This window comes from Oxyura jamaicensis, chromosome 1 (genome assembly GCF_011077185.1).
Source record: "Oxyura jamaicensis isolate SHBP4307 breed ruddy duck chromosome 1, BPBGC_Ojam_1.0, whole genome shotgun sequence".
NCBI lineage: Eukaryota > Metazoa > Chordata > Aves > Anseriformes > Anatidae > Oxyura > Oxyura jamaicensis.
The window spans coordinates 174175575-174197080 of record NC_048893.1 but is presented as its reverse complement, the minus strand read 5'-3'; the positions used below and the strand labels follow the sequence as shown (position 1 = coordinate 174197080).

The following is a 21506-nucleotide window of genomic DNA, read 5'->3' as shown; positions in this document are numbered from 1 at the left end:
GTTCTTTTTCCAAAAGAAAATTAATTAGGAGGGATTGAAGAAGCTCTCCTCCTGTCTCTGAGGAGTCTCCTTACTGATTTGTCCAATGGGATGCCTGCGTCTGGTTCAGTTTAGCTCAATCTCGGCTAAATCTGTCTTCAATATCGACCCTTCATCCAGTTTCACGTCTGCTGGAATGCAGACGTGAATGCTTCTCTTCCTTGCTTGCATCTTGTCATTTTTCTTTCTCCTACTGCTCTTATTTCATTTTGGACTTGTTTGCTTTACGGAAACCCCTGTAAATCATTCCAAGATCCATTGTCAGGAAGTATGCTAGCTACAGTGATGCTGGCTTGATTTCTTTGGTGTTTTAATGCTACTTGCAGTAGAGTAGCTGTACCGTACAATCAGACCCTGACACTGATCAAAAGCCGAAGAGAACCAGTAGATGGCACCATTTATTATATTATAGAAGATTCATATCCAAAGCCTGGAGGGATTTTCCCCCCTTAAACCTGGTTGCCAGTAAAAGATAAATCAACCCTCCATTTTTAGAGATGTTACTTACATGCTTAGTAGAGACCTCACTTGATATCCTTTCCCAGGCCTTCCTGGGAAGGATGCAGTGGCAATGCCTTAAATGGAAAAACATTTTAGAAACAATAATGGAACTAGAGGTCAATAGGATACAGCCCAAGGGAGCTTTCTTCTGCCTTGCTCTTAAAAATACCATGATGTTTCTTTACTTTCTCTATTCTGTTAAATAACAGATTTGCTTTGAGGCATATCTCCAAACCCAATGACTTTGGAAAAAAAATCAGTCAATGGTCAGTTATGAACATGGTGTAGCTCTTCTGTTGAATATGAATAGTACTACTTTCTTACAACATATAGCAGCTGTTATCTGGGGCTCTCAGAGTGCTTCCGAACACCAAAGAAGTATGCCTCACAAAACCTCTGTCAGATAGGGAATATTTATTCCCCAGGAGTCACACTGACCTCAGTGGGTGTTTGTGTGGTTTGACTTGACAAAGAAATAGATACTCAGGTGAGTAAAGACTGCAGAGCCAGGATTAAACAGGGTAATATATTTTATGCCATTTTAAGCTTTTTTTTTTTTTTTTTTTTTTTTTTTTTTTTTAACAACAAGAAGAAGAAAAAAAGAAATTAGCTTTGCTTTACAAGAGTTAACCTCTGCAACATTTTTGATAGGGGATCAGTCTGCTTGTTTGTCAGTTGGCCACAAGTTTCCAATTGGTAGTGTGTACAGTGTGTGTGCTCCGAAGACAGATTTAGTGGCTTCAGCATCATGTACTATTAAAGGTTAAAAGCAGTTGCTCTTTCTAATCTCCTGCTGCACAGCCAATGTAATTTTAATACTGTGTGCAGTAGAAAAGGAAAGAAATGCAATGCTGAAACATTTAACAGGATATATTTTTCCATCTTTATTTTAAGTTATGAAAACTGTCTGCTAAAAGCTAGTAAGTGTTTCCAGTCAATGATAGTTTCCTGGCATCAAAAGATTAAGAAAATGAAATGAAATATCCAGTGGAAAATACATCAAGAGAAGACAAAGAAAAAGAGAACAATTTGGATTTTCTATATTTATCTGTGTGTTATGTGTATCTGCTTCACTGGCCTGTCAATTTTAATTGGTCTGCAACCTACTGTATTTGGGTTCACACTGGTTCAATTAAAAAATCCTGTTGTTACTTTTTTTTTCCATATTGCCCATAAATAGGAGTATTGTAGGAGTAATAATGTTAACCCCAGTGTCCTGGCAAGATGCCAGTTCAGGTAATTATATTCTGCCTATGTAAATTTCAGTTGCGGTTTCAGCTGAATACATTAGTCTTTATTTTCCATTCACGATCATCATGCTATATAGCACCGTTGGGCATTGTTGAAGAGCCACCCAGATGTGGCTGCATTTTAGTGATCACTAAACTAAGTAGGATAAAATCAGGAGCTCTTCTTCTTCTGGGCTATTTACCACACATAATTGCAACGTTGGGGGTGAGAGTTGCTTAATTTAAGGGTTGTTTGATGAAGGTTTGCAGCCTTTTTGGATAGACTGTATCAATAGTTGATGGCTTGTGGAAACTTTATGTAGTGATATGGATATGACAAAGAACAGCGGAGGGATTTGCTCATCTACCTCAGGAAGGTCTTTACAAACAAGTTAGATCAGATTGAGTCTTTAATTTAAAAAATGCTATAGCTTGGGATAAATATTTCTTTAGCAGCCTATCCACTAGGTCTGCACAAGGACCATCTAAGGCAAAAAGAAGAAGGGGTTTTGCTGAAACAATGGTAATATTGCCCTCAGAGAAGAGTGTTTGGAAAAGGCAACGTCATTTTCTGAGTAGCTGTTGGTTTTGACTGATAAAAAAAAGCCATGTTCTCTACTAATATAAATAAATAAACAAGTAAATAAATAAATGAACGAAATATGCACAAAACACATTAGGACTAGCCACCTGGAATGGGTTCTTTCAGAATATGTACCTTTGGCTCTTTTGAAAATTGCACATGGTGTTGCTGAAAAGCAGACACTTGTTACAAAATGATCACTGGCAGCTTAACTCAGCATTTACTGATGTTAATGTGGGAAAACCTTGGTGCTTTCAGTGCTGTAACCCCCCCCTCCCCAACAGCAACAATGTCTAGGTAGCCTCTGTAAGGGTTAATAACAAAAAATGCATCTGCTTTGGGTGCCTTCTGAATGAAGCAAAGCCTATGTTACAAAACAAGCACAATAGGGCTGAAGTGCAATGGGTGTTCAGGAAACGAGCAGGAAAGAGACAGTATAAAGGCTAACACACCAGTCTTCTATTTCAAAAGGTCTTTGAAGTGAGGGGGTGTGCGCTGACGCCAACGGCAGAGATGTATCTAGTCCTCACAGGCTTTCGATGACAATTTGGCACCTACCTGTCACTTGTGCCTCGAGGACATCTCCAATTTACAGATATTATTAGCTTTTGCTTCATTAAGGTGGAAACCGAAATTGCATTTTGGAATTTGTCAAGCTGCTTATTAGCTTCTGTTATCCACCCTGTCTCTCTAACTGTGTTTAGTGAGCAAAGATAGTGTTGCCTTGTAAATTGCCCTCATATTTTCCCCTTTGGGATTAGAAAGGCCTTGTTCAGCAGACTTTCCTCATCTAAGTAATTCTTGTGATAAAGTATTTTGATTCTTTTATTCTTTTGATTGTTCTTTTGATGAGTCTCCTTGAATTAACTGGAGTTTCAGCAGGACTGGGAACGTGATGGAGAATTACCTATGTGCCTGCGGATGAGAGGCTAGGCCTACATCTTCTGGTTCTGGAGGGTGGTTGTTTTAAATTTCCCCAAATTAAATTTTCCAGATTATTAGGGGGGAACATTGTTGTTTTCACTTTGTGATGGCGATCGGAAGATGAAAGATGAGCTGGTGACGGTGCCTAACGGGTCTCAGAGCTGACAGCAGTAGCTTATGCATCCAATCATACAGTAACGATGCAATCCGTTAGCGTACAGTACGTGGGGAACTGTCAGGTCTGTAGCAATCCAATTAAGTTACATGGTTTCTAAAGCTAGATGATTTGAGGAAGCTTAAAAGAGAGTTAACACTGTGCTGGCTCAACGGCTGTGTCAATTATCTGGTTGGATGTGTTTGTAGCTCTGCCTGCTGAAGCATGTGGACCCTTTTTTTCCCCCTAGAGCAATACCAGGGAGAGCACAATTAAGAGTTAATTACTAACTAGCTTTATTATTATTTATTAAATGAGGATCCTAATATATATTGGAAAGAAATGGTCATACCACTCGGGAAAGAAAAAGAAAAAGCACTCAGAAAAATAAAAATATAATAACAACAACAACAAAAACACGCAGAAAAATAAATGAATTGCATTATACATTTTTCAGGCTTTCTACTGAAACTGAAATATTAAAGTTCCTTTACAGTAGCTGAAGTGCTATTAATTTGTGTGAAGCTTATTGTTTGACCTTTACTGTGGGAAGCTCAGGCAGAACCTGTGTGGTTCTTGTCAAAACCTTTTCCTTCTAACCTTTAGTTTCAGATACCTGCCTGCATTTCTGCTTATGCTATTTCCATGATCTCTGCATCTGAAATATGTGAGACAGAAAAGGAAAGCAGCTCCATGGCACAGAGTCATAGAATTATAGAATATCCGAGTTGGAATCGAGTCCAACTCCTGGGTCCCTAAAGGACCACACACACAGAGAAAAAATAAAAATAAAAATCAGACCATGTGTCTGAGAGTGTTGTCCAAATGCTACTTGACCTGCAGCAGGCTTGGTATCTATGGCTCTCTCTCCATATATATATACACAACTCCTATTTTCATGGCAAATTAATCAAAAGCCCTGTGGGGGAAGTCTCCTCTGAGCTGAGCCCACAGCCCTTTCCCCTTGGCAAAATGCCTGAGGAAAGAGAAGGGTCATGTGTTGTACACTAGCAGTAGCCGGACTTCTTCCTCTCCTCTGGAAATTAGAATCAATGTCCAGTCCTCCAAAATGCTTTGCTGCCAGTCCTGCAAAGGAAAACCAGGGCTGTTACAAAATCAATGACCAAATTTGTTTTGATTTCACTGGGGCCGTGATTTCAGTGCAGATACATAGATCTGAGAAACTAATAGGTTAATCTCATCTGTCACTTCAGAGAAGGAAGGGGGAGAGCTGGACGCATCTGTACCGCACTGAAGACAATGCAGCCTGTCAGGTGCTATGTGTCAGGAGAAGTGGATTGCAAGAACGAGGGAAGATCTACAAAGCAAAAGCAAAGAGGGGGGAAGAGTGTGGCTGCAGGTCAGCTTTGGAGATCCCCAAGCCCAACCCATCTCTGAAAGTTCTCAGAATTTACACGACCAGAGTCGATGGAAGTGTTTAATTTCTATACCGTACAACAGAGAACAGATCTCACTCTTGTATGCCATACTGGAATATACGCCATATTTTCTGATGGAAAATGAAATGCTTGACAGTTCAGTTGGCATGAGTGTTCCCCTTGTCTTGTCGAACAGGTCCTTGGTGAAAGGTTCATGGTTGGCCAAGTCTGGCCTTTTGTGAAAAATATGTCAATACAGGTGCTGATATTGGTGGTTGTTTTTTTGGAATGGATTTTAAAGAGGTGGACTGTAGACTGCCTCGCATTCAATTGCACCATCCACCTTTTGGATACCAAGATACATGCCAATGCACAGTGATGTACTTCTTCCTAACGCTCTATGGGCAGGCCAGCAAAGCTGGCCCATGAGGGCAGACACACAAATGTCTTCTAGTACAAAAATCACATTTTTGATACAAATTAAAGTCTGTTGCCATGAACTCAAGCACACCCTCATCTGTAAGACGGAAAGGTTGAAAAAAAAAAAGAACAAAAATGGCCTATATATAGTAACTGACAAAAGTCCCAAGAGAAAGCTAGAAAGAAGAAAGAGAATCAGGAGTATTTTTAAATGCACAACTCCCCCTTTTATCATGTTTCTAATCCCATTTTCTTTGCTTCTTTTTGTCTTGCTTTGTTGTTGTTTGTCTCCAGCATGTATATTCTCCAGGCTTTATAACGCTTCATCTTAAAGGGGAACCTGAAGAGTGTATTTTGTCTGCCAACTAATAACCTGAATTTTTGCATCACAGAAGCCAATCAGCGGAGGGAGATTACAGTAGACGGAGCAGTGAGATTTGCATATTAACAGCGTCGTTATTGAAGAATAGCTGGCTTGTATTTAGACCAACCGGTGCTCTCCCCTTAGCCAATAACAGCTGCCAGCCAATGCAGATGAGGGATTCAAAGGTCGTATGTTGTCTATTTTTTTTTTTTTTTTAATTTTCTCTCTTTTCTTTTCCTTCTTGAGAGTGCCGATATAAATCAGATACCGAACCCAGTGAGCAGGCTCCACTCACCCGTTTGGCTATGGCTCTGTAACGGCACGGCAGCACAGCCCTCCCATTGGCTCGGGTTAGTCTGTCCCTGCGTAATGTATCATATTGTGTATATTAATGTTTCGGCTTTACAGTTCTATTTCCATTAGGGGAAGATTGCCTGTGAGCCTCTTAGTGGATAAATAGGAATTTACAGCTTTCAGAAATTCTCTTAAAGCTTGCAGTATCCACAGAAGAAGGAATTACACATGACTATTTTTTGAAGCTTTAAAAGGTCCAGAGGGCCTAATTGTGCTCTCAGATATGTCTGTGCAGCTCCTATTGAAGTCTTTGGTTATAATGCATGCTTACGAGACAGCTGAAATGTGTCTTTTTAAAATAATAATAATAAAAATCCTTCAGTTATTAAAAATTAGACTGTAAAGTCTCCAGGGTCAAGCCAGCAACTTCACGAGAGCTATTCAGAACCAAACAAAGTGAGATCTTGTCTGGGACCTGGCAGTATACTGACCTACAAATAGCAAATACACGAGGCAAGGAGCCTGTGTTGGTAAAAATCGCACAGAACAGACACCACCTGCTTCTGCAGATTTGTGCACGCACACACGTGAGTGTGTTTGGGTGCCTGCGCTCATCCAGACAGTTCTAGGGGACAGGAGAAGGGGACAACCTAAACTGCCTTAATGACACGACTTTATCAAGTTCTGACACCTCAGTCAGGTATGTTAAACAGGACCAGTATCAGCAGAGATATTTTTACCTCTATTTTATGTCAGCCAACGCTTACACAACAGTCAAGAGGAGTTTGCTTAAAATGCTTTATTTTTTTTCTTTCCATTGTTGTACATGTGTGTGTTTCTAAGTACAACGACATTGAGTGTTAGAAAGAAGAAAATTCAATGCAGATAAATGCAACAAACTTAAGAAATATATTCAGACACTGGAAGTGATGTGATTTATTAACTAGTCCTTCATTTCCCAAACCAATTTATACTAAAGGTGTAAATTGTGCGTGTAAATTGTGCATAAATATGAGTTGTGTATGAACTTCTCCATTAGTTTTCTGCAGGTTTTTAAAAGTAGGCAGTTGCTTAAGAATGAATGAGCTTAATGTCTGTGCTTTAAAGGACTAAATAGATGTGTTTTACTGTGAATAGTATGGAATAGGATGCCCAAGTTATAATTACGTCTTACTTTTGTCAGGGCTACATCTAACAGAAATGCCTCCAGCATTTTTTCCTTTATATAGCTATCTGTATCACCACTGTAAAGCAAAAGAAAGAAAAAACAAACAAACAAACAAACAAACAAAAACACATGAAGAAATAAGTAATCCACATCTGCACAGCTGGGCAAAGAGTGGCTCCTGCTCCACAGCAGAGGTAGTTAACACTTACCTAAAGTAGTGCCTTAGTTCCTGTGTTTTGTCCTCTACGTGTATGCCCTTGCATTGCTTGGTATAATTTGTGTCAGTATTATTTGTTGTCACTTCTCAAACTGAAGCTGTGACACTAACCCTGCCAGCCAGGGGAAAAAAGCTACTCATGGAGGCAACACAAGCCAGTGTCGTTTAAATCAGATGAGCCCAGTGGTGTGGAAATTGCTTCTGTTGCATAAGCGCTGGTAAACCCCAAATGATGGGCTGGTGAGCATACACAATTAGCCCAATACCTGTGGATGTAATTCAGTGCCACTTTGGTGAAAGAAGTACTGTGAAAAAAGGAGAGGCTGCAGATTTTTCTTCCTACTACTAGAAATCATAGCTGCCGCGTGCAATATTTAATATCTGATGTTAGTTTCCACCTTTCAGCCACAGCCACTTTTCACTTACCAACTAATCGTCACCCAGAAGTGTGCTGAAACCTGTTATAAATGGGCATAGAAAGGCTTTCTCCAGCACTAAATCACGGCCATCTCTCCAGCGCAATGGGGCCGCTTCCAGCAGCCTACCATGGCAGCTCAGGCCAGGAGAAGAACAGGCTTTTCCCAAGCAGCACGAAGAGTTCACTCGCAAACACCCCTTGTCAGGGATGAAATTCAGCCCCAAAGGCCTTGGCTAAGTCTGCTCCACGGAGATGTTAGGCGGCACCTCTAGGAGCAGCTTGGATTTTGGGAACTGCTTATTGCCACCAGTGCCCTGAGCAGGGATGCTCTGCCCTCGCCAGCTGCCCCTTTCCTGAAGGAAAGCTGAGCCCAAGCCCCCTTCCCACCCTGTCCCCATCCCCGTGTCCGACACTGGTACTTCTCGCAGGCGGCTTTCCATTGGGCGCACCGGGAGCCCACCGGGTGGGATGCAGCTCCCTAAGCTGCGGCTGGGGCAGTTTGAGGGGAGGCTTGGGGGACAACTTGGGGGACCTCCCCCAGTTGCCCTGGGCTCCCTGGTGCCTCTTCCTCTTCTTCCTCCTCCTCCTCCTCCTCCTGCTCGGGGCCGCTCCAGCCGCCGGGCTCCGTGCTCCCCGCCCTCCTCACCGCCCACCCCCGGCCGCCTCCCCCCACTCCTCCTCCTCCTCTTTCTTCCTCCTCCTCCTCATCCTCCGGGAGCCTTGCCTCCCCTGCACACCTGCCTTGCCATTTGTCGGCGGCTTCGCTAGGAGGGGAGAATTTTCCCTCGCTCCCTTGCAGCATCCCTCCCCGCCGCGCACACACACACACACACCCGCACCCAGACAGACAGACGGACAGACAGACAGACACACGGACACACCGCTCGCTCCCTTCCCTGTGCATCGGCGGCCGCCGCCTCCTCCCCGGCCCCCCGCTCCCCGCCGCCGCGGGGCGTCCTCCGCCCGCTGCAGCGCCGCCGGGGAGGGGAAGGGAAAGGAAAAAGGAAAGGAAAAAGGGAAAAAGGGGAGGGGAGGAAAGGAGAGGGGGCGGGCGGCGGCTCCTGCTGCTCCGCGGCCCCGCACCGGCAGCCGGTAGGTACGGGGAGCGAAGGGGGAGGGAGGGAAGGAGGGCGAGGGGAGCAGGGCGAGCCGCGCTGTCCCCTTCCTTGATCCCGGTCCCGGTCCCGATCCCGGTCCCGGTCCCGGCTCCGCTTCCCGGGGGCCGTGCACAGCCCCCACGGCACCGGCTCTCCCCGGTGAGTCGGAAAGTTTGCTCTCCTGGGCGCCCGGCTTCGGCTCTTGTTTGGGGGCCGGCTGCTATTGGGGTGTTCCCACACCTTCCCCACAACCCCCCCCCCCCCCCCCCCCCCCGGCCGCGCTCCGCTAGCGGGCCATTTATTTGTATTTATATATTTAATTACTTATCATTTTCTTGCTTTTTTATTTTTTGTAAATTGCAGTTGCCGCCGCCCCCCACCGGGCTGGGCTGGGAACCCCCTTTTGTGCTCCCCACCCCCCCCCCCAACAGGGGAGCACCCTCCGGGCCCCACAGCCCTGTCCAGCAGGGACCGGGGACCCTACAAAACCCGTGTCCCCCCTCGCAGAGCCCGGCTGGTGGCTGCGGGGAGCCAGGCGTCCCCAGCTGCGGCAAGGCAGCCCCCCCTGCAGCTCCCAAAGCGGTGGAGGCTCCGGGGGTGGCTGTCCCGTCGCTCTCCTCCTCTGTGCCCCCCCGGTGCCCGAGCGAGCGCTTCGGAGGAGGTGTCGGGGTGATGCTGCACGCCCCAGCATCCCGGGGTGGCGGTGGGGTTACCCTAGGAGCTTCCCAGCCGGGGAAAAGCCGTATCCTACCCGGGATTGGCTGTGGGTCGTGTCCATCTCCCGTTGCTTTGATCTAATCTTGCTGTTGTCTGGGCTGCAAAAGAAGCCGCCTTGCCTTTTACTCTCGGTCTTTCATCCCCAGGGTGGTTCTGGAGAGGGCTGGTGGCCGTGAGGAAGGTTGGGGTCTGAGGGAATCCATCCCTGGGCAGGGGAGGCGAGAAGCCCTGGTGTATTTTCTGTCTTGCCTGTTGTTACTTTTCTCTTTTTATCGCTGGAAGTTCTGCTGTAGTGTGTCAAGAGCTTTGATGCCTTTTGCAACGTGCCTCATTCATTTTTTTTTTTTCTTCCGGAATTTAAAACGGAATGATAAAATGTGTCGACATTAATAAATAAGTTGAAAGGACTTTGAAATAGCGCGTGTTGTGCGTGGTGAGAAATCGTAGATATGCACAGAAGAGTAATAACTACTCTGCAGGTTTTATTTGAAACCTCTTTCTGTACTGCATTGTACAGAAGCCTCTCCATCTCCCTCTCAGCTTTTAAAGTGTGATTGTGTATTTTTTTGGTGTTGAGGTCTCTGCGTGTGCTGTGGGGATGCCTTCATAGAACCAAACAAACATAGGTGCCTAATAATGTTTTAATCTCCCACTTCACAAAGATGCCTTGCTGTAAAAAAGAGGTGAAATGTGCTTTTGTGGCTTTCAATTACAATCTCTTTTCCTGATGCTTTCATTTATTTATTTATTTGCATTACAGCTAAAAAGAGGAGGGGGGGAAGTTAGGGGGGTAATTGTCTCCGACTCTTCTCTCAGTCCAAATGTGCAAAACTGATTACATAAAGAAATTAAGGCACCAAAACAACCTTCAGCTGAAATCTGGAAAAAATGACTCCAGTGTGTTTGCTCGGTGGCACCAGGCATTCTGCAGCATGTGGTATTTACAGAACTTGCAGCGTACAATAGCTCTCCAGTAGTAAGGGAACGTTTTGTGTCCTCGGAGGCAAGAGAGTCTCCCACAAGTCCACAAAACTATAGGTACAGTAAGGGAGCGGTGATGCACGTGCGAGTGTGTATGTACATAAATAGCACCGGGCTACCAGAGTTCATTTTTCCAGGATACTTTGTCTTCTTTCCCCTGAATTTTGAGGCTTTTATTTTTTTTACCATTCCTCTCATTGCATGCATGTGTTTTAATGTTAGTCTTAATCTCCGTGCAATGTAAAATAATCCGGCGATAGCTTCCGAAGATGCTCACGCCAGGCAAACCAGGCAATAGATCATGAAATCAGACAATAGTATTTTGTTTCCTAGCAACCCCCTACTGTGAACAGAAAACAAAACGGTGGAGGATGCTTCCACATCATGAGAGCTGCGTGTCGGCACCCTGAAGTGGGCACAGAACTGCCAGCCGTGTAGTGAGATCCACTCCTGTGCATTTCGGCTGCTTTGTTAGGGTTTTCCTTTTGTGAGAAAGGGACTTGCCAGGCTAAATGCAGTTAAATGGTTAAAATTTCACGCCGCTTTCTTAGCTATGCTAGAATGAGGAGGGCACAAAGTGAGTAGTATTTGTAGCTTTTGTTGCCAATGAGAGTGATTTGAAATGCCATTTTTTATTGCTGGAATATTTCTAAATCTATACTGTCACTGACCCCAGAGAACCAGTTTTATAATCTACTGTGTCCGGTATGCAGGATCTCATACTTCGTCTTCCTAATCATCTTTTAGCTTTGTGCTTTAAAACCACATTTGTTAGAATGCATTAAAAAAAATAAACAACCCCCTTGCCACTCACAGGAATGGGAAATAAAATCCAAAGCTCTGCTTTGCCACTTTTATGTTCTTGGCACCCAGTTCACCCCTTCAAAAGAGCTAAAGATATCCCAGTGCAGCAGGACAGGGTCTGATCTTTCTAAAAGCGCTTTTGTTAATGCGGTAATTCCCTTAGTTAGTGTCTGAGCATTGAAATGGATTCTCGACCCTGGACCAGTCTCAGATGCACTTTGTGCACTGCCATCTATCCGAAAAAATCCATTAGTGCAGGCTGTGGATCTAACCCTGTATCTGTACTTACTGCCTATCGGGTTTCAGCTTTCCAGCAGGTGTTAGTGCTTAGAACCGCAGTGGGAAAAGGAGATGAGCAGTCACAGATGAGTGGTTGTACCTACAGCGGCGCAGAGGAGTTTCTACACTTCTGCCTCTTTGCCTCCTGCCCTTCCTTTGTAGTAGAAAGTGGCAAAAAGTTGTTCAGAGTTTTACCTCCGGGTCTTGGGTATCCAGCAGTATTTACAGAGGTTGTACTGTAAATGAACACACGGGTGGTTTTCCTATTGGTTGCACCACTGAATCTGTGAAAGCGAATATGTCATTTCCGTCTTAGAAACCTTAAAATCACAAGCTGTATTTGCTACGGGGAAAACAGCAAATGTAATCCTTTAGTAATCATTAGTAAACAATGCTATTTGAGCTAGGTGTGGGAACTCTCTGAGTGGCTTTTGGGGTTTGTAGTGCTATTTAAGAGATACGACAGGTGTGATTATATATATATTGTCTACAGGATTTTTAGGGCTCATTGTAACTACTGACAAAAGTGCTAAAACAAATGTCGCTTCAATAATAACGGTTGAAATGCAATAGTCAGGGAATATTAAAATTTTGATGAATATCAATAAGCAGCTACTTTCTTATATACATTTGAAATTAAGCATTTTATTGCCATAGCATGTGTCGACAGTTTAGTTTAGAACACGTTAATTGAATTTTGGAAGGCTTTATGGTTGGAGAGGAAGTAGTCATTTTCCATTTTTTTCCTTTGTCGTTTCTTTCTCAGATGGCACTCCTCCCAAACCCAGAGCCTTGCAGTTGGGTAGTCTGCAGATTACACTTGGTATGGCTGCCTAATTCCATTCCATGTAGCCCCTACCTGTAGTTACCAGGCAGCAGAATGAGGGAAAGCAGAAAAAAAAATAAAGTACAAACAAACAAAGAAAAAACAAAACAAAAAATAATTAAGAGAAAGATCATGAAGTAGTCTGCCTATAAACAATGGAAGACATTTGGAAGTGATTTTAAACACTCTCCACAAAAATCCTGTTATGCCAACTGCATTTGTTGTTTATCAATGTAAAATCTTACATCTGCTGTCCTGTGGGTTGGAGACTGGCAGAAGTAGTCAACCAATGACCAAAACCAAAGACTGGTACATTCTCACCACTTCTTCCCACTAAATCTTTCTTGGAGCAATGAGTTAAATCCATTTTATTTAAATGTGTTTAGTTAGAAAAGAATTAAGAAATTGACAGCTTTGTTCTCACCATTTAACTACGCAATGATGGTAGCGGCTAACAAGCTAGCAGAGAGCATGCTGCTTATCTTACTGAGATGCACGTGTGGCAAGTCTTTTTCCAACATTTTCACAGGGCTTTTTAATTTCATCTTTTTCAGAGGGTACTGCAGTAACGAGAATGTAGAGTTACTGGGTGTTTAAATCCTAGAGGCTTAATTATTGTCATACTGTTGGATATTTGCTTAAGTATTTATTTCCCTTTCTTATTTTAAGAAAGGAACAAAAGCATGATGTCAGTTTTGGACTCTTGTGAAGCTTCATTTTTAAATCCTGTAACATGAAAGCATTGAGCTGTCAATTCTTGCCAAATATGGAAAATAAATCATCCATGTGATTACAGAAACTGAGGATTTGGTTCAGCAAAGTATTGACTTGCATGCCTAACTTTTTTTTTTTTTTTTTTTTTTTTTTTTTTTTTTAACATATGCTTAAGCTCATCTCTGCTTGCTGAGATCAATTGGATTTAAGCATGTGGTTAAAGTTAGGCATGTAATTAAATGCCTTGTTGAATAGGGGCCTCAAGCAAAACCTGGAACCTTTGAAACTAGCAACATCTTTGCTTTGGAGTAAACTGAACTTAAGTAGAATTGTTACAGGATAGTAGAGCAAAGGGAACAAAGTTCATGAAAAGGCAGGCTCATAGGAATGGAGGTCTCAGATTGGGAATTTACTGATGGATAATAGCAATGCTTGAAGTAATCTAGAATTAAGACCCAGCAGGAAGCAATACACAGGTCTGCAGTGTGACTTGATTACAGAACAGCACAGTTTGTAGTTCAGCTGACAACAAAAAGGTGCTATGCCAGTGAACAAAGAAGTGGGATTCCTCAAATGCGTTGAGAGCTGCCCTGAGGAGGACCTGGAGGTGTTGGCTCACGAGAAGCTCACCATGAGCCTGCAATGTGTGCTTTCAGCCCAGAAAAGACCCATATCCTGGGCTGCATCAAAAGAAGCGTGGCCAGCAGGGTGACAGAGGTGGTTGTCCTCCTCTACTGTGCTCTCCTGAGACCCCACCTGGAGTGTTGCCTTCAGCTCTGGGGCCCTCAGCACAAGGATGTGGGGCTGTTAGAGCTGGTCCAGAGGAGGGCCATGAAGATGGTCAAGGGGCTGGAGCACCTCTCCTATGAGGACGGGCTGAGGGAGTTGGGGTTGTTCAGCCTGGAGAAGAGAAGTCTTCAGGGAGACCTTACAGTGGCCTTCCAGTACCTACAGGAAAGCTGGGGAGGGACTCTTTGTCAGGGGGTGGAGTGATAGGATGAGACGGAATGGTTTAATACTACAAGAGGGGAGATCTAGATTAGAGGTTTGGAAGGGACTTAAAGGTTAGAGGTTAGGAGGAAATTCTTTCCTCAGAGGGTGGTGAGGCCCTGGCACAGGCTGCCCAGAGAAGCTGTGGATGCCCCATCCCTGGAGGTGTTCAAGGCCAGGCTGGATGGGGCTTTGGGCAACCTGGTGTGGTGGGAGGTGTCCCTGCCCATGGCAGGGGGGGTAGAATTAGATGATCTTTAAGGTCCCTTCCAACCCAAACCATTCTATGATTACTTTTTGTACACATCTGCCACAAACACATCTGAAAACTGAATACCATATCAACAGGATCTTAAAGACTATTTCAGTAGAGCTCAAAGAAGAGCAACAAAATGCTCAGATGTCCAAAGGAACTAGCTTGAGGGGAAACATTCCGATATATATATATATTTAGCCTGGCACCAAATGTGAGTAGATTATTAAACTATATTTAGATTTCTGAAATGTATTGCAGTTGAAGGAATCTATTTTTTTTTTGCTGTGCATTGTGTGGGAGAAGAGAATCATAGCATGGTTTGGTCATCTAATCCCACCCTGCTGATGTGGTCAGGGGCGTCATCCATTAGACCAGATTGCTAAAAGCCCCGTACATCCCAACTTTGAAAACTTCCAGTGGTGGCTCATCCACAGCTTTTCTGGGCAACCTGTTCCAGTGTCCTGTCATCCTCATCATGAAATAAAGGAAGAAAAAGCTTATGTTGAATTCTGGGCAAAAGTTTAATGACAGGAATATGTATTAGGGCCTATATTAGCCTAGGTGTAGTGAGAACCTCCCTTTCAGATGTTTAAAATAATAGTTTTAGGCAAGTCCTTTCTGTAGGCAAGTCACTAAAAATGTACTGGAGGAAGAGATTCTACATTTTAAACGTGTAGGAGTACAAGTTCTATCAGCCCTTTTTTGTGTGTGTGTCTGTGGTTTGTTCTCGTTTGAGCTGAAGGTTACAGGAGAAACTAGGTCAGATCCTGGGCCAGCCATCCTTGACTTGATTTTTCTCAGGCTGGAGTGTTCATACCTTGGCAAAGCAATTTCCAGTGCCAAGACAGTTGGGTTTTATGGTTTTAAAAAATCATGACTCAGAGCAGGGTCATCATAGGGGCTCAGGTTGATCTAATGCTGGGATGATGGATATGCAAGGATTAGCTACAGTAGATTTTCTAGTAAACAACTCTCAACTTTTTTTTTTTTTTTAAAAAAAAATTGTTTGTTTTCCCTTTTGAAAACAGTGAGCATCACAGGGTGGTATAGGGGGCACAGGAGTGACAGCTTCTGCAGCATTTTGCTTCTTCATATAAAGCAGCTCACTGCCATCAGGTATGAATGATGAAGCAGTAGAACTTGCTAATTATCCCTTCTTGTCCCTTCCTGCCTCTGTACCCATTATGATCTCTCACCAGTTGTCTGCTGTGATCTGGCTGGTCTGTGTGCAGTGCAAGTCCAGATGAGTACTGTCAGTGTCTTGTTTTCTGGAAGAGGCTGTCAGAGGAGGACAGGAGCATGAATAACATTTCTCAGAGTGTACTGCTTCAGATAACTCCCTCATCCACTCAGTCTGGGTGAAAACAGACAGGCAAGATGTAGGTTCATGGTATAGTGGGTGTTTTCTAGAGGAACCTTTGCCTGGAATTATGCTATTACAATGGTTTCTTCTAATTTATTTTACTCTGAAGCATGTATTCAGGGGAAAGCAAACAAACAAACAAACAAAAAAACGTGGTGCAGTCTGGTATCATAGGGGAAAGTTTTCCAAAAGCCATGCAAATTGCAGGGGAGGAGGTGGATTTCCCTCTGCCATGTGCTGTGGATACCTGGTAGACAACTGATTAAAGAAGGTCTATTTTAGTAATAATAAGGTAAAAATAGGTGATTTGGGATAACCCTTCCATGCTGGATGGTGATTAAAACAGCAATTTTGCATGAGTGCCAAACTCAAGTGAAAGCTGATCTGTCTGTGGCAGAGCTGTTTGTTGAGACTGGCTTTTGGTTTAAATATGTTTTGGTGCAAGAAAGCCATGTGATGAAGTTATAGAAGCCAGGTTTATGCTTCCTCTAGATTTCCTGTGAGCAGCATAATATGAGAAAAAACATTGGTCTGTAAACAATGCACTCCTGATACGTCCCAGGTAGCTTTAAAAATAAATCCTTTTTTTTTTTTTTTTTTTTTTTTTTTGGGCAGAGCCTAAGGTTTAGGGCTGAACTTGTTGCCTATGCATTACTGGTATTATGAGAGCAGTTTTTTTGATGGATGGATAATTTTTTTGGTGGATGGATAAGGTAGACAAAAATAGCCTGTACATTTGAGTGGGTAAAGCTAGGTAGCTGATGATGGTGAAATTAGGTAGGTAAGTTTACTTAGGATTACTTCTGTATGTTAATAGTGCTCTTCTTTGTAAGTGTGTGTAAGATCAGGCTTGTTGGATGGAATCTTTTCAGATGAAAGTTGCTGTCAAAGTACAAGGTTATTATTCTGTCTGTTGTCTTTGCACAGAGGAGCTAGGTCAACAACTATCTTAATTTCTTAATTACAATTTGTATATGTTAATATATCTTTATTTTTGGAAATAGTTTGAGACTTTTTTTTTTTTTTTCCTTCACCCACAGGTATATTTAAGATAGTATTAGTGTTTAGGATGTGACCTTTAGTATGCTAGATCTCATCAACAGAACAGTTCCTCTGTGACCAGAGTGGATAACACACAATTATTCTGGTATGACAGGTCGGCTTTATGTAGTAGATTTTAAAGGAATTTGTGCCCTATACACAGTGTAAAAAAGTTTCAGGATACAACAGGTGTGTCTGGGGTAGAATACGGTTAGAGTTTAACATCTTTTTTTTTTTTTTTTTTTTTTTTTTTTTTCCAATTCTGTCTAGACTTAACCATACCTGTTAGCAAGCATTTTGACAGGGAAACAAATAAATGACATAGAAGTAGCTGATAAAGGCACAGGGTGCACTTAGGGAGGTGGAATGCAATAATTGGAGTGAGAGCACACTCTTAGAAGAGGTGCTGATACTTGTGCCCTTGTAAGAAGAGTCAAGAGGATTTTCAGTGATGACAAATAAGTTTGTTTCATCTGGAATTGGCAGATTGCTTCCTAGTGTTTTGCTGGTCTGACATTCTGTGAAACTGTGTTATACCCTAATTTGGTGTCTCCTGTGCATATAGAATAAGAGCTTGCTGTTGCTACCAAGTGAAACAAACAGTTCCCTCACATTCTGCAGTGGTAGAGGCTTAGAGTTTGGTGGCAAAGATCCATGGATTAATCTCTTCTGATGACTTGTGGTGGATGTTGGCATTACTTCAGCACCAACTCAGAAGAAAGAGCATTTACTGAGTAAGTGATCCACTTAGTCACTTAGCTTAGTGAGAATTTTCCATGGAGTTATGACCCTTGCTTAGCAGTGAAGTTTGATGAGATCACAGCTCAGGGTAGTTTGGTAATAGATGCACCAAAGAAGTGTATGTTTATGGTCCTCTGCTGGCAGATAAGGATGGCAGGCACCTGGACGTGAACAAGCACTCAGTGTGGATTTACTGGCTGTAAAGAGGTCATCTATTCAGGCATCCTCATGTCTCCTCTGCGTGCAGGCATCTGGCTTCCACAGTCTTCAGGCAGATTATAAACAGAGGTATTGTTGGCAGGCTGCTATGTATGAAAACTTAAAGGACTTGGAAAATAAGTTTGATTTAAAATCTTCATTATGTTGCCTTTCCATCAGTTGGCCTAAAATGAGCATCTCGGGTCAATATCATTTTAACAAATGAAGGGGCCCTTGGTCAGTTTTTGGTTCAAGGTTCTTCATATCTTGACACTGAGAGGAAATGCTGTTTATGCTGATGGCTCTTCTTCTGCAGTGTAATCTCCAATTTTGTATAAAGCAGATAGCAATTACCGTTTTATTTCACTGACAAGCTGTGAGAGAGCACATGTTTTCAGTTCCTAGAGGGAGCTGGGCTAAACTTGAGCTGATACACTCCAGGTGAAAGGCTCCATGTACTGTTGCCAATCTACTTAGCTATCCAGCTGCTTGCCAATTCTGTTAAAAGGTTAATGCTATTACAGAAAACATGTGAAACCAGGTGCAGTATGTGTGTCATTAGTTGGGCTTTGCAGTTTTGTTTTCCATGTTGCATTTGTTAAACTTATGTATCATTTTGCAGAACATATGTAATAGGTAGTTAATATTGTTTTCTTTGCAAAATACAAGGCAGCTGCAATTTCTGTATGAGAAGGAAACTATTAACATTATTATTATTATTATTTTTTAGGTGAAAGGTTGAAATTTGGTATTTCTTTTTATGTTTCTTAGGAAATACTAAGAGAGATTATGTAACTACATAAAGTCTCTGGGGATAGGGAAAGAGAAGTCTCACTGATAATGAGAACAGAGTAGCTGCTTAATGTAATCCACTCTCCGTGGACAGTGGTGAGAAGGAAGCGAATGGAGTAATGCACAGTCAGAGTGGGTTTCATTAATTAGAATCTGGAAGTAGACAGCACATCTGACAATGCAGCTGTTTATAAGATTGCCAGTCTGTCATCTAGGTTTACCTTTTTCATCATGACAAAGTTGATTATCTTTGGTGCTGTATTCTACAAGGAAAATAGAATTGATTGATATAATATATATATATATTATATATATTTATTCAGGCTCATATTGCCCAAGAATATAGGAAGTAGTATGAAGTGGTCAAACAACACTATAATCAAACAATTCTTCTATATCTAAGTTATAAGAGTCGTGAGAGTAGCTAGATGGAAAAGACTAGTGGCCATCTTGAAATCATGCAGAAAATCTATTTCTTTTGGTTCTTCAATGTCAAATGGGCTGCCAGATGGAACTGAAAATTGAATTGAAAGCAGAACATTGAATTTGATAATCCCGGAGATGAGATTCTCTGACACCCCTGTCGTCACTGAAATATAGCTGTGATGAGCACTGAAGACACTGTTCTAGCTGTTTCAGTGGCTCTTCAACGTCACTTCGTTCTAGAGGAATCAGTTTGTCTGTTATCAGGGAGGACAAAGAGCAATAGCCACTCATGTCTTAAACACTAGGAAAATGAAGACTTAAAACTTGATGAGAAACTTTCTTTTGTGGTAACATTGCTGTCAGCATAACACAAAATGAGCAATACAGGGTGAGATATAAGCCTCTGAGTATTGCCTGTTTAAAGAGATTTAAATTCACTCGTTCACCGTTCAATGGATAAAAGAAAAAGGAAATGCAGAACTGAAAACCAAAGCCTAAAATAAACAGCACTTACATTAATGCATGATGGTTCACTGGATACGAGAAATGTTCAGAGAGTAGCTATAAGCATCCATGCAAGGAAAGATGCAGGCCTTTGTAGCGCTATCAGTCATGTCTCTAAGGGATCCCATGGAATGACTGTATGACAAGGTGTTCTCTAAGTGCCTGAGGAGCAAGCGTAGCAGCTGCAGAGACAAAATGAAATGAGAACTTCTGAAGTAGGTTTGTCCTAATGTGAAGTTCATTCTCGGTGAGAAAGAACAGTCACCAGAACTAAGAGTTGGCTGGAGAAAAGGGTATTTATAGTCTCTTCTTTCAGTTACTCTTGGTCGTCCTCTGAGGAGAAAGATCTTGTCTTTATTTTTGCCACTACTCTGTGGTCCTCAATAATGCAGGTGTATTTAGAATGAAATTGAATATGTTTTTTGTATACATTTTACACAGCAAGATAATCCCCACGGAACCCCAAATCTTAGGAACACAACTAATGATGGTTTCAGAAGGATTTTGACCAACTGCAGCCTGATGACACTTCAGTTTAAGTGGAAATTTTCTTCCTTCAGCTTGCAAATAAATATCAGTCAATATTTGAGAGAAAAACAAACAAACAAACAAAAAAACAGTCCTCAGCAGCTGTAGAAACTAGTTGATGAGATTAATGTTTTGAACGACGATGGAGAACAGGATGAAGTCTGACATACAAGAGGGGGAAATGAGTCTGTTTACAAACCCCACAGTAAGTAGAGTAAGAGGAATAGGCTGACTATGTTGAAAGAAAGAATGAGTTTATGAAAAATGTTCTAGTGGTAGGATGCTGAGGGGTACTGGAGTGGATTTTGTGAACATTGTGGGGCCTGTATCTGTTGAGGTCTCTTAAGTGTGTTTTAGATGTAACTGTGTTATCTTTGAAGGAGATAACTGACCCTGTCATGTAGCTGTTTCCAGCTCTATTTGTCTGTGATTCTTGCCAAGTCCTACAGTGAGTGGGATAAAAGGAAATGGGACAGTCAGAAGGGGTGTGGTTTACAGCTTAAACTGTAATCCAGGTGGTCAGTCTGTTATCCCTCTTTGTGTCAGAATAATGGATAATGTAGCGGGCATGTTATAGGAGAGGCTGGAGGTTTAACACGGATATATTTCAGATCTGAAAGCGTTTTCTTTCCTGCCAAGCTCCATGTTGAGCATTTTGCCATCCTGCATTGTTAGGCTTGAAACATTATGATAAATTCACTTTTTCATGATCCCTTGCTAACACAACTTGAGGTTGAGCCCTGGCTGGTATGGAAGTATCAGGAAGCTTAGGCAGAGAGAAAACTAACCTGTCTTCAAAAGGCTTATGTAGACATATCCCAGATTGCTAAAGCACAACTAAAAATAGCCTGAGAGAGTGTTAGGCCAGACTATTTAGAGACTAGTGACTCAGTTACTACATTTTGGTGTATTTTCAGAGTTGCATGGTCTCAGTTTTGGACCAATGTGAAGGAATAATCTTGTTACAAAATGAATTGAGTAATGTGTGGTTTGTTTTTTACCTAGTAAAATCTTTATGGACTTCTTGGAGTATTTCCAACAGCTGTCTTTAGTTGGAAGAAGAAAGTTGCCTGAGTTCTGAGAAATGTGTGGGGAAAAGGCTGAGTAATGGAACCCAGTTTCAGCCTTTCTCCTGACTTCCACTCCATAGTTAAAAGCAAAAGTAGCATACAGACCAATAAAAATAACAGAAGATGGTAGGACTACCACAATAATTATGTACTTCTTTTTTTTTTTTTTTTTTTTTTTTTTCCCCAGAGAATTTTGAATTCTTCTGGGAAACAAATGGTTTCCTGTGCATTATGTGTTGATGGAAATTGTGTCCTTTTTATGCGAGCAATAAGTCAAATGTTGTGTTAAGATTGATGGGGCCAGATTCTGATCCCCAGTGATTTAAATCTCAAGTAATTCAAACTGGAGATATCCATGATATACACTACAATAACAGATTACAATCTGGTTCTTATTCCTCAGGGTTTTAATATGGTTAAAAAAGGGATATTCATCTTCATTTTCTAAATGTCTAGCAAGTTACCTAATTAATCCAATGTTGTCTTCAT

At 42.2% G+C, this 21506-nt stretch overlaps 2 protein-coding genes across 5 annotated transcripts in view; one reads left to right on the top strand and one right to left on the bottom strand.

The window, feature by feature from the left end:
- LACC1 (laccase domain containing 1) overlaps window positions 1-9659 on the bottom strand; it is a 47397-nt gene extending 37738 nt beyond the window's left edge. The window contains exon 1 of the mRNA XM_035322426.1: window positions 9539-9659. The gene's annotated coding sequence lies outside the window, so the exon portion shown is untranslated. The remainder of the gene's footprint in view (window positions 1-9538) is intronic.
- Window positions 8402-21506, top strand: part of ENOX1 (ecto-NOX disulfide-thiol exchanger 1) — a 366706-nt gene continuing 353601 nt past the window's right edge. For 3 of the 4 annotated variants that reach the window (XM_035322349.1, XM_035322363.1, XM_035322334.1), the window contains exon 1: window positions 8403-8782. The gene's annotated coding sequence lies outside the window, so the exon portion shown is untranslated. Of the gene's footprint in view, window positions 8783-21506 lie in introns of all 4 variants that reach the window. The other variant, XM_035322371.1, reaches the window with a different exon arrangement.